A 14,106-nucleotide genomic window follows, 5' to 3' on the forward strand; every position below is an offset into this window, starting at 1 on the left:
CCCAGCCCTTTGCCAGGAGATTGGAGGAGATGCTCTGTTCCGCACAACGAGCTGGTGAAGCTCCAAGCGTGGGGATATCTCCCTCTGGCCTTTATGGTTCCGGTTCGAGCCGGGCTGGCCACCTACAAAGGTGGGAAGCAAGCGGAGGTTACCCCAAGTCCCAACAAAGGGGAGCGGGTATGCTTCGTCCCCTATCTGATAAGGGGGCTCGGATTTCCTGTACATCCATTCCTCCGCGGGCTCCTGGAGTTCTACGGACTCCAGCTTCATCACCTCATGCCTGCCTCAATCCTTCACATTGCGGGTTACGTAGCTCTTTGCGAGCTATTCCTGGGCGTCGAGCCCCATTTCGCGCTGTGGAAGAGTTTGTTCTGCCTTGTACCCCGCTCTCACGAGGGGTCCATATATCAAGTGGGCGGCGCCGAAATATGGCATATTGCTGGGACCGGGTATCCATCCGGAACCCCTAAGAAGGCGTCCGAAGACTGGCCTTCAGGATGGTTTTATATAGAAGACGCTCCGCTGCCGGACCCTGTTCGGATCGGCCTCCCGGAGTTCAGCAATGCTCCTCTGAAGAAACGCCTTAGTTGGCGTCCGCGGAGCCCCCAACTGAAGGAAGACAAGAGCGTCCATTATTTGATGGGCCGAATAAGGTTACTAGCCCATTCCGGGTTGAGCATGATTGGAGTCATGGCAACATGCATTATGCGGGGGGTGCAGCCACTACAATAAAGGGGCCACCCCATGTGGGATTTCAACGGGGAGGACGATGCCACCCGTCATGGCCGTAAAGGGCCGGATTCGGTCGAAGACCTGGTGACGATCATGTCCGGCCTGTATAAGGGGGAGAAGGAGGATTTCCTTCAGACGAACCCGTTAAATGGGTTCTCCATGAATAATCCCCGGCCTTGGGTAAGCGAACACTCTGCGTGCCCGACCCATGCTTTTTGAAACATAAGTTTCTTATATTGTGTTCTTCTTTCGACGCAGGAACTGCGCCGGATCGTGGAGGACATACTAAGTCCAGCTCCGCAACCCGAGGATCCAGAGAGATCCCGGGATCCGGCCTCCGAAGAGGATCCGGACATAAAGGTGGAGCTAATCGACGGGGTGTTCCACCAGCTCAGCATGGACAATGCCTTAGTCGCCATCACGGCCGACTATCCCGGACTATATCCGGCTTCCCAGGTGATTGTGACCGAAGTCCTGACACCGTCATTCCTTCCTTGCTTATTTCTGACCACCGTATATGATGGCGCCGTGCAGGAGGCGCCCCTAGGGCGAGAAGCCGAGCCCACGGTGGCTGACCAACAAAGGCCAGTCCGGACCAGTAGGCGGAAGAGGAGCGCGGCGCGGACTGAAACGTCGCCGCAAAGGTGTAGCTCACAATTCATTATTTAGAGCAACGTTCCTAGGAAGCGTTTGAGTGCTCATGACTTTTGTAGGGAAAAAAGCGCCCGCCGGACTGCGGGCGTGGAGGTTGCCAATCCAACCTCTACCAGCCAGGCTCCAGCACCTGGTCTGGAGGGGGAGGCGTGCGCAAGGCGCGAGCCGGACGTTCCTCCGACGGAGGATGCCGACAGACTGTCCGCCATCAAGTCTGAGGTGGAGAGTGCCATGAATCACAGGCGCCGCCAGACAGTATTTCGTGACGCGTGCTTCTCCCCCGAGGCGTTGAATGCCTTTAACACGGGGGACGCGCACCTTCGTGCTGCTCAAGATGGTTTTACCAGAGCCACGGAGCAGTATGTAAAAGACATACGGGTAAGAGAATTTAATAGTTGTATATGCCAGTAGCCCCGGAGACTTAAAGTAGTTATATTAACTGATTTAAGGATCATATGAAACGTAGGATCTTACCAAGAAGAATACCCAACTGTCTCAGGAGCTGCAGGAGTGCAAGGCCCAACTTGAGGCCGCACTCTCTGGCGCAGGAGGAAACACAGGGACCTCTCCTGGTAACGCATTATTTTAGAAAGATAAGTAGCGTTTGGTCTTTGCGCAAGTCTAAAATGATGTTGCAGGTGCTGCCGGACAAGATCCGGACAGGCAAGAACTTCTGCGCCAACTGAAGGCCGGTGAGAGGGTGCTGCATAAGGTGCAGCATGAAAGGAACAAGGTCCAGGATGCCCATGCCCAGCTTGGAGAAGAGCTGAAAGGCGTTCGGGCCGAGCTGTCAGGCTCTGTTAAGGAGAATCAGCGGCTTCTTCGCGGCATCTATAGTAAGTGCTTGAGCGAACTCCTTTGAAAAGAAGAGTTCGGCGAGGAAGTCGATTTGACAGAATATGTCTGCAGGTATGCTCACAGGTCGCCCTGTGGAGGAGATGCCCATATCAACGGGTGATCAACTGATCGAACGAGTTCGGCAGGCAATGAGAGGCGTCATCCAGGCTCTATGGCCAGCCTTCTCCTTACCCGAGGGTCTTGGGGAGCTTGCGGAGAAGCTTCAGGGAGTGCGGCAGCGCTTCCATTTATGGAAGATTTCGGCCTGCCGCCAAGGTGCCAGGGAGGCCTGGGCCATGGTAAAGACGCGGTACAAGAAGGCGGATCCCAACCACATGGCCGAAGTCGGACCTGTGGGGCCCGATGGGAAGGAGATCCCTGTGAGTTTAGTATACGGCCAAGTAGAGTTGGCCGCTAAATTTTCCCAACAGGACTGTAAATTAGACAACCTGTTAGACGGGATTGAGGAAGAATACAATCAGTCGATTTGACAATGTATTATAAAATGACATATAAAATGCCTTCTAGCCGGATTGTAGATCGTTTGTCTTTGCCGACCTTTTCGCTTCGACCTCGGGACCCTAGAGTCCGGAGTGTGTCCGAATACCTTCTCGGTTATGAAACAACCGGGGTATGCATGGAGACCAGGCGTAGGGGTCATTAGTGCTTTATCAGACAAGTGCCCAACTAGTTATAATATATTACATGGGTAGTAAGAAACATCTTCCAGGGAGAATAGTTCCGTTAAGGGTTCCTTTCCTCTGGGGGTGGCATGCCCTAAAGTGCATGTCCGGACTGCGAAAAAAGCAGAAAAACATCTGGGGGCAGATAAATAAGTGGATAAAAAACCATCTTTTAAGTCACCGACCGAATATTCCCTTAAGAATGCTAGCTTTCGGCTTCACCCAGTCTGAGGTACACATCCGGCTGACCCGGCAGTAACAATCGCAGAGGTGCTCCCTTTACCTCCTAGCCGAACAATCGGGAACGTAGGGGTAAGCACAGGAGCCAGGCAACCCAGCTTGGCCAAAACTTAAGTCATATCGATGCATATAATGGTGAATAAAAGGTACATGTGGAGGCTTGACACATGTGCTGGGCATGAAGCCCTTATAATTAAGCTTCTGGTAAAGAAGCCCCCAGGTATAATGAGTGCGGATAGCACATCAATTGCGCGCGAACGATGCGCAAGTAGGCCTTTTAAGGCTTTGATGAATAGGGTTGAGAAGAAAAAGATAAACAAAAGGCAGCTGAAGTAAAAAAAAATTGGACGGGGGAAAGGGACGAACTCTTAGTCCGGCGCTAGGCATAGAATCTTCGGAGGCGGGCTGCGTTCCATGGGCTCGGCTCGAGTCGGTTATCCGACGCATTTCGTAGAGGGTACGCTCCGCCAGTCAAGACTTTATCGATGATGAAGGGGCCTTCCCATTTGGGCTTGAGCTTGTCCTTTTTCTTGTTCGGCAGGCGTAGAACCAGTTCGCCAATGTTGTAAGTCTTGGCCCGTACTTCTCTGCTTTGGTATCTTCGAGCCTGCTGCTGATAAAATGCGGAACGAGCCTTGGCGACGTCGCGTTCTTCCTCCAATGCGTCCAAGCTGTCCTGCCGATCCAACTCGGCTTCTCTTTCTTCGTACATGCGCACTCGAGGTGAGTCATGAATTATGTCGCAGGGCCAAACTGCTTCTGCGCCGTATACCATAAAAAATGGTGTGAATCCGGTAGTACGGTTAGGCGTTGTCCGCAGCCCCAAGAGTACGGAGTCGAGCTCCTCTACCCAGTGCGTGTCAGATTTCGTAAGGGACCGCACTAGTCTGGGTTTGATGCCGCTCATTATTAGACCATTTGCTCGTTCCACTTGACCGTTGGTTTGAGGATGATAGAATGAAGCGTAATCGAGCTTGATGCCCCTATTTTTGCACCATGATTTAACCTCATCGGCCGTGAAGTTCGTGCCGTTATCGGTGATGATGCTCTGGGGGACACCATAACGGTGTACTACCCCAGATATAAAGTCTATCACTGGTCCGGACTCTGCCGTTTTAACTGGCTTGGCCTCTATCCATTTGGTGAATTTATCCACCATGACCAATAGGTACCTTTGCTTGTGGGTTCCCCCTTTAAGTGGTCCAACCATGTCAAGCCCCCAGACCGCGAACGGCCAGGTAATGGGTATAGTTTTGAGGGCGGTGGGTGGCATGTGGCTCTGATTAGCAAAGAGCTGACAACCGACGCATCTTCGGACTAAGTCCTGAGCATCTGCCCGGGCCGTCGGCCAATAAAATCCTGTACGGAATGCCTTTCCTACAAGGGCCCGGGCTGCGGCGTGGTGTCCGCCTAGTCCGGCGTGAATTTCAGCCAGAAGGTCTCGCCCTTCCTCTTCGGAGATACACCTTTGAAGGACTCCGGTTGTGCTTTTCTTATAGAGTTCTCCCTCATGGACCTTGTAGGCTTTAGATCGCCGGACTACGCAGCGGGCCTCATTATGGTCTTCGGGGAGTTCCTGCCTAAGCAAGTAGGCTAGGAACGGCTCTGTCCATGGGGCGATTACTGCCATTATGTCGTGAGCTGAGGGTGTTGTTTCGTCGGCTGGGTCGCCGGTTATGTCAGATTGTTCTGCGGCTGCCTCCGGTTTGTTATTTCTGGACTCCTCTTCCCATAGTATGGATGGCTTGAACAGCCGTTCCAGGAAGATATTTGGAGGGACAGCGTCACGTTTTGCGCTGATGCGTGCCAATACGTCGGCCGCTTGGTTATTATCTCGGGCTACGTGGTGGAATTCAAGTCCTTCAAACCGAGCTGACATTTTAAGGACGGCGTTGCGATAGGCTGCCATTTTTGGATCCTTGGCGTCAAAGTCTCCATTTACTTGGGATATTGCGAGGTTTGAGTCCCCGCGCACCTCTAGGCGTTGGATGCCCATGGAGATTGCCATCCGGAGGCCATGTAAGAGGGCCTCGTATTCGGCTGCGTTGTTGGAGTCCGTGTACATTATCTGGAGTACGTATTGGACTCTGTCCCCGGTTGGGGACGTTAGTACGATGCCAGCCCCCAATCCGGCCAACATTTTGGAGCCGTCGAAATGCATAATCATATTGGAGTATGCGCCGCACTCTTTAGGGAGTTCGGCTTCAGTCCACTCAGCGACAAAGTCAGCCAAAACTTGCGACTTTATAGCTCGCCGGGGTTTGTAAGTTATGTCGAATGGTAAGAGCTCAATGGCCCACTTTGCAATCCTGCCCGTTGCGTCGCGGTTATTTATAATGTCATTTAGGGGTACTTCGGAGGCCACTGTTATCGAACACTCTTGAAAGTAGTGTCGGAGCTTCCGGGATGCCATGAACACCGCATGCGCTATCTTTTGATAGTGCGGTAACGGGACTTGCAGGGGGTTAAAACAGTGGATACGTAGTACACTGGTTTTTGAAGAGGGAATGTATGCCCTTCTGTCTCTCGTTCTACGACGAGCACCGCGCTTACTACTTGATGTGTTGCCGCGATGTATAACAACATAGGTTCGCCCAGGTTGGGCGCAGCCAGGACCGGATTCGTTGCCAATATGGCCTTTATTTCTTCAAGTCCGGCAGTGGCAGCATCCGTCCACTCGAAGTGTTCGGTGTGCCTGAGGAGGCGATAGAGGGGCAATGCCTTTTCTCCTCGGCGGGAGATAAAGCGGCTGAGAGCCGCCGCGCATCCAGTCAATTTCTGGATCTATTTGAGGTTTTTTGGAATATCCAACTGCGATAGGGCTCGGATCTTGGCCGGATTTGCTTCAATTCCTCTACCGGATACAATGAAGCCCAAGAGCTTTCCGGCTGGTACGCCGAAAACGCATTTTTCCGGATTCAGCTTGATGTCATATGCTCGGAGGTTGTCGAATGTGACCCTCAAGTCATCTACTAGAGTTTCGATGTGTTTGGTTTTGACGACTACGTCGTCTACGTATGTCTCTACTGTTTTGCCGATCTGGGTAGCCAGACATGTCTGAATCATGCGCTGTGTTTTTAAGTCCGAAGGGTATCGTGTTGAAGTAGAATGGTCCATAAGGAGTAATGAACGCCGTTGCGGCTTGATCCGCTTCTGCCATCTTGATTTGATGATAGCCGGAGTATGCGTCCAGGAAGCACAATGAATCGTGCCCTGCAGTGGCATCGATGATTTGGTCGATGCGGGGGAGGGGGAATGGATCCTTTGGGCAGGCTTTATTTAGGTCTTTGAAATCGACACATAGGCGCCAGGATCTGTCCTTCTTTGGTACCATTACCAGGTTTGCTAGCCAATCCGGATGTTTGATATCTCTGATGAATCCGACTTCCAATAGTTTGGCTAGTTCTTCTCCCATTGCCTGTCTTTTGGGTTCGGAAAATCGTCGAAGAGCCTTTTTGACTGGCTTGAACCCTTTTAGGATGTTTAGGCTATGCTCTGCCTGCCTGCGAGGGATTCCTGGCATATCTGAAGGATGCCAGGCAAAAATGTCCCAATTTTCCCGAAGGAATTCTCGCAGCGCGGCGTCTACATCAGGGTTCAACTGTGCCCCGATGGAGGCCGTCTTTGTCGGGTCCGTTGGGTGGACCTGGAATTTTATAATTTCGTCCGCTGGTTTAAAGGAGGTGGACTTGGATCTCTTATCGAGTATCACGTCGTCTCTGTGCACCATAGCGCGTAGCGTGGTGAGTTCCTCTGCCGCTAGGGCTTCGGATAGTGCCTCCAGGGCTAATGCGGCTGTTTTGTTTTCGGCGCGGAGTGCTATGTCCGGATCACTAACGAGAGTGATTATCCAGCCGGGCCCAGGCATTTTGAGCTTCATGTACCCGTAATGGGGTACGGCTTGGAAAATCGTGAACGCCTCTCGCCCTAATATAGCATGGTATCCGCTACTGAGCGGGGCCACTTGGAACGTGATTTCTTCGGACCTGTAATTGTCCGGCGAGCCGAACACCACATCGAGTGTGATTTTTCTGGTGCAGCGTGCTTCCCGGCTAGGGATTATTCCTCTGAAGGTTGTGCTGCTTCGCTCAATGCGGCTCCAGTCTATTTCCATTTTTTGAAGAGTTTCCTCGTAAATGAGGTTCAATCCGCTGCCGCCATCCATGAGTACCTTGGTAAGTCGAAAGCCGTCCACTATTGGACTGAGGACCAATGCGGCTGGTGCTCGGGCTGTTCGGAATTTAGGTTCGTCGCTGGTGTTGAAGGTGATGGCCGCGTCGCTCCAAGGATTTGTTGTTGCTACTTGGTAGACTTCGGCAAGGCTATGGATCGTTCTTTTCCGCATATTGTTTGATGCGAAAGTCTCGAAGACGGTTGATACCGTACCGGTATTGTTGGTGTGGTTTCGCGGGGCTAGAAGCTCCTCGCCACTTTTGGCCACCTGCCGTAATATCCAACATGCACGAAGGCTATGTGTTGGGGTGGCGCCCTTGGTACTGTGAATTGTACAGGGTTTGCTGAGCCATCCCTCCAGTACGGTTCCGTTCCCTTTAAGGGGCTTCTGTTTTTTGGTTCTTGTACTTGGTGCCTGAGTGTAATGCACCCTTTTGTTGCGGGCTGGGGCTATGTTCGGGGCCGGATTATCCCAAAACCTATCTTCGGTTTTCCGGAAACTTTCTATGGCACAGTACTTTCGCACTATGGATGCCAAGTCGGCGAAACGCATGATTTCACGATGGCTGACGGCGTTCAAGATTCCCCTGTCCGTGCAATTGTTGCAAAAGATCGAGATTGCGTTTTCCTCTCGGCAGTCCTTTATCCGGTCCATGACCAGGAGGAATCTGGCCTAGTAATGATGTACTGTTTCGGCTGGCTCTTGCCGGATTAGAGATAGATCGCATATATCTGGATGGGCGGGCCTAATTGAGTCCGGGACCCTGCCCATCTCGAGGCTCAAGGGCCGAGAAGTTTCCGAATTTGGAAGCTTGGAAAGTGGAACGTTGTCCAACGAGTCCGGTCCGATGCCTGACTTTATGTTCAGTGCTTGATCGGAATCCACTCCTTCGCGGGAATCCGGCATGGAGGGTTCGGTAGCCCGGACACGACTAGTTTCCAATATGGGAGAAGGATCGTCGCGATGTTCCTCTACCACCGTGGCGCGGTGGGTAACCTGGGGAGAGTTAATCTCTCTCAGATCGGTTTTAAGCCCGATCCGATTGTAGTCTGTAGCGACTCCTAGGGCGGCGATCCGATCCAAGAGTTCGTTTACAGACGAGAGCTCTGCTGGATCTAACTGCTCGGCGAATTCCAAGTTGACGTGAAGATTGCTCTCGATGACACGAGAGGTCATCGTTGAAGCCGTGGCCGGACAGGCGGTCATAAGAAAACCTCCTAGCCAGATAGTTTGGCCGGCGGCCAAGGCTCCATCGGCGAAGATGCCGTCCTTGAAGACAGGAAGAGGCATCCTTCCTATCGGTGACGGCACAGAGGAATTCTCAATGAAAGCACCAATGCCGGTGTCAAAACCGGCGGATCTCGGGTAGGGGGTCCCGAACTGTGCGTCTAGGCGGATGGTAACAGGAGACAAGGGACACGATGTTTTACCCAGGTTTGGGCCCTCTTGATGGAGGTAAAACCCTACGTCCTGCTTGATTGATATTGATATTGTGGATGTTTACAAGAGTGGATCTACCATGAGATCAAGGAGGCTAAACCCTAGAAGCTAGCCTATGGTATGATTGTAATGGTTGTTGTTGTGTCCTACGGACTAGAGCCATCCGGTTTATATAGACACCGGAGAGGGCTAGGGTTACATAGAGTCGGTTACAATAATAGGAGATCTACGTATCCGTATCGCCAAGCTTGCCTTCCACGCCAAGGAAAGTCCCATCCGGACACGGGACGAAGTCTTCAATCTTGTATCTTCATAGTCTTGGAGTCCGGTCGATGATGATGATAGTCCGCCCGATGATAGTTCGGCCGATGATGGTAGTCCGGCTATCCGGACACCCCCTAATCTGGGACTCCCTCATGCAACCTCCAACATTTTGATTAACACGGGATCCTGCGTGGTCTCAGGGAGGGGGGCCGGACACCGTATCAGTTTTGCCTGCGCTATCCACTCCTGTTCAGAGATAGCTGGTTAAAAGGCAAGCTCACGATAAATGAATGGACGGTGTGTCCGGACACAGGGCTACTTACTTGAGTATCCGGGCGATTGCAGCTTAGGCCAGCGTCCTCGGTCAATTTCGGATGCGTCTCTTGCAATCCGAAGAACAGTTTATACATCTCCATGGGAGTCAAACCCATGAAGTGTTGAAGAGCTCGTGGTCCCTCCGGATTAAATTCCCACAGGCGGAGGGGGCGACGTTTGAAGGGCAGTAGGCGCCGGATCAACATGACCTGCACCACTGCGACCAGATTGATCTCCCTTTCTTGGAGGCCTTGAATCCGGTCCTGCAACAGGGGGACGTCTTTGGGCGGCCCCCAGTAACGCCCCTTGTTGACCCATGACGTTAGCTGCTGTGGAGGGCCCGAGCGAAAGACGGGCGGCGGCTTCTGCCTGCTGCCCCGGGGAGCGGTGATATAAAACCACTCCTGTTGCCACAAGCCGAGCTCCTCTTGGAAAGAGCCCTTGGGCCATGGAGCTTCGGCCCTCTTGCTTATAACCGCCCCTCCGCACTCTGTCTGATGCCCCTCAATCATCTTCGGCTCCACGTTGAAGGTTTTGAGCCATAAGCCGAAGTGAGGGGTAGTGCGGAGGAAGGCTTCACAGATGACAATGAATGATGAGACATGGAGGATGGACTCCGGAGCCAGGTCGTGGAATTCCAGCCCATAGTAAAACATGAGCCCCCTCATGAAGGGATCCGTCGGGAAGCCTAAACCCCGACGGAAGTGAGACACGAACACGACGATCTCGCCAGGCTCGGGAGTTGGGATAACTTTCCCTCGGGTAGGTAGCCTATGCGAAATCTCGTAGGTTAGATACATGGCATCTCTCAGCTTTAGCACGTCCTCCTCCGTGATGGAGGAGGGCATCCACCGGCCTCGTAGATCAGGACCGGACATTGTCGAAGATCGAAGGTACATGAATTCAGAGCCGTGGGTGTTGGAACTCAGGGAGAGGGGCGGATTCGATAGAGGATTGAATAAAAAGAACGGGCCTTGGTCTCATTATAAAGAAGAAGAATACCAAGAGCTGTCCCCGTGACCGTTTGGAACCCGCCTTCGATGGAGGGGGCGTGGCAATGGGCGCGGTTGGGTTACCCACGCCCGTATTGATGGGAATCCCGGAATAAGGGGAACATGATCTCTGCTTCGACAAGACGTGCCAAGGAAACCGCCTCGCTAAACGCGCTGAGGTGGAACAATAAAAACAATTCGAGTAAAGGCCTGGAAGTGGTGTGACGTCACGCCACAGAATACGTCAGCATATTGATCTTGTGTAATATAATTCTCTCTACGGTGGTATGTGGAATTTATTTTTGCAGAGCCGGACACTATCCTGGTGTTCACAATCTTCTATGAATTATTCGGAGGAGGAACCCGCCTTGCAATGCCGAAGACAATATGCGCGCCGGACTCATTGTCATTGAAGCCTGGTTCAGGGGCTACTGAGGGAATTCCGGACTAGGGGGTGTCCGGATAGCCGAACTATCATCATCGGCCGGACTCCAAGACTATGAAGATACAAGATTGAAGACTTCGTCCTGTGTCCGGATGGGACTTTCCTTGGCATGGAAGGCAAGCTTGGCGATACGGATATGTAGATCTCCTACCTTTGTAACCGACTCTGTGTAACCCTAGCCCTCTCCGGTGTCTATAAAAACCGGATGGCCTTAGTCCATAGGACGAACAACAATCATACCATAGGCTAGCTTCTAGGGTTTAGCCTCCTTGATCTCGTGGTAGATCTACTCTTGTAACCCACATCATCAATATTAATCAAGCATGACGTAGGGTTTTACCTCCATCAAGAGGGCCCGAACCTGGGTAAAAACATCGTGTCCCTCGTCTCCTGTTACCATCCGCCTAGACGCACAGTTCGGGACCCCCTACCCGAGATCCGCCGGTTTTGACACCGACACCCACCATAAGCAAATCATAAGCATATTGCAAACCCTACAGCGGGGATCCCTCACGCTTGCGCGACACGGAGGGCACAATAGGACAACACCAATAATAAAACATGCAACTCAAACCAATCATAGCAATTCATCAATCACCGGTAGGACAACGAAAATCTACTCAGACATCATAGGATGGCAACACATCATTGGATAATAATATGAAGCATAAAGCACCATGTTCAAGTAGAGGGTACAGCGGGTTGCGGGAGAGTGGACCGCTGAATATAGATGGGGGAAGGTGATGGATATGTTGGTGAAGATGGCGGAGGTGTTGGTGAAGATCGCGGTGATGATGATGGCCCCCGGCAGCGCTCCGGCGCCACCGGAAGCAAGGGGGAGAGGGCCCCCCTTCTTCTTCTTCTTCCTTGACCTCCTCCCTAGATGGGAGAAGGGTTTCCCCTCTGGTCCTTGGCTCCCATGGCTTGGGAGGGGTAAGAGCCCCTCCGAGATTGGATCTATCTCTCTGTTTTTGCTTCCTCAGATTCTGCCCCTTCACCATTTCTTTTATATCCGGAGATCCATAACTCCGATTGGGGTGAATCTTTTGCCCAGATTTTTCTCGTAAAATTAGATTTATTGCAGCAGAAGAAGAGCGTCAACCGCCTTATGGGTGGCCCAGGAGAGCGACAGGCACGCCCAGGGGGGTGGTTGCGCCCCCCTATCTCCTGGCCACCTCGGGCACCGTTTCGCGTTGATTCTTCCTCCGAAAAATCCCAAATATTCCAAAAATAATTCTCCGTCCATTTTTATCCCGTTTGGATTCCGTTTGATATTGGGTTTCTATGAAACATAAAACATGCAACAAACAAGAATTGGCACTAAGCACTGGATCAATATGTTAGTCCCAAAAATAGTATAAAAAGTTGCCAAAAGTATATGAAAGTTGAATAACATTGGCATGGAACAATCAAAAATTATAGATACGACAGGACTTTTGTCAGTAAGGGACTTTTGTTATATGCAATTAGTAGATTCATTCCATGCCTTTGTTTGCCATGATAAGTTTCTGTAACATGTTGTTTGATAGCTCTAAACATTGCAACCTGATGTTATTTCTGCCAAGTCTGGAACAGTTATTATTTGCAATCTTGCCATATGCTTTTGAGCTTGTTCTAGTGATTTCTGGAGATAGCTCGGTGTTCATGTTTTGTTATGCTTTACCTGTAAATCATGTCCATGCCTTTTGTTTTCATATTGTGGTACTGTAGCATGTTGTTTTGGTGCTTGCAATATGCCTAGTTGCTGTTTTGGACAGCATGCCCTTTAACCTTGTATAGAGTGTATGTGTTGAACCCTTGCTCCGTTTTGAGTGTGCTCTATATGAACCTTGCTTAGAATTGCATGTAGTTTCATATTATCATGTTGCATCCTTGTTTTGGGGTGTTTTGCTTGATGTTTGTATGCATTTTGCATCAATGCCATGTTTAACTTGTTTTGCTCATATCTTCTAGGCCGTAGCTCCGAATTAAATGAACTTTATATGTAACTTGACTAGAATCTCGTGTAGATCATCTTGGTGCATTTTAACTTGCTGTTTAACAACTTGAACATAAGATTTATTCAGATCTGGACCAATTTCGAAATTTGCATATGAGGACTTACCGGAATTGGTATATGTTGTTTCCGGCCTCATTTAAACTTGCCTTGATGTGTTGCTCTTGTTTGCATCATCTCTTGCCATGAGTAGCTTCATGTAGTCTTGTCTTGCATCATACTTGTTTGTGCACCATGTCATGTTCATGTGTGGTGCGTTTACCATGTTGTGTGCTTCTTCTCGATAGTTCCCGTTTCGTTGCGATCATGAGGATTCGTTCGTCTACGCTTGGTTCAGCTTCATCCGTTCGTCTTCTTCATGGACTCGTTCTTCTTCCTAGCAGGATTTCAGGCAAGATGACCATCACCTTGGATCTCATTACTATCATTGCTATGCTAGTTGCTTCATTCTATCGCTATGCTGCGCTACCTATCTCTTTTGATCAAGCCTCCCAAATTGCCATGTCAGCCTCTAACCTTTTCACCCTTCCTAGCAAACCGTTGCTTGGCTATGTTACCGCTTTGCTCAGCCACTCTTATAGCGTTGCTAGTTGCAAGTGAAGTTGAAGATTGCTCCATGATGGACAGGATTATGTTGGGATATCACAATATCTCTTATTTAATTAATGCATCTATATACTTGGTAAAGGGTGGAAGACTCGGCCTTATGCCTGGTGTTTTGTTCCACTCTTGACGCCCTAGTTTCCGTCATATCGGTATTATGTTCCCGGATTTTTCGTCCCTAACGCGGTTGGGTGATTTATGGGACCCCCTTGACAGTTCGCTTTGAATAAAACTCCTCCAGCAAGGCCCAACCTTGGTTTTACCATTTGCCTCACCACCACCTACGTTTACCTTGGGAGTAATTAACCCGAGGGTCATCTTTATTTTAGCCCCCCCCCCCGGGCCAATGCTTGTCTAAGTGTTGGTCCGATCCGAGCCGCCTGCGGGGCCACCTCGGGGAAACTCGAAGTCTGGTTTTACTCGTAGCCTGTCTCATCCGGTGTTTCCCTGAGAACGACATATGTGCACCTCCTATCGGGATTGTCGGTGCATCGGGCGGCTTTGCTGGTCTTGTTTTACCATTGTCGAAATGTCTTGTAAACCGGGATTCCGAGACTGATCGGGTCTTCCTGGGAGAAGGTATATCCTTCGTTGATCGCGAGAGCTTATCATGGGCTAAGTTGGGACACCCCTGCAGGGTTTAAACTTTCGAAAGCCATGCCCGCGGTCATGTGGCAGATGGGAATTTGTTAATGTCCGGTTGTAGATAACTTGACACCAGATCCGAATTA

The sequence above is a fragment of the Triticum dicoccoides genome, chromosome 2B (genome assembly GCF_002162155.2).
Source record: "Triticum dicoccoides isolate Atlit2015 ecotype Zavitan chromosome 2B, WEW_v2.0, whole genome shotgun sequence".
Taxonomy (NCBI): Eukaryota; Viridiplantae; Streptophyta; class Magnoliopsida; order Poales; family Poaceae; genus Triticum; species Triticum dicoccoides.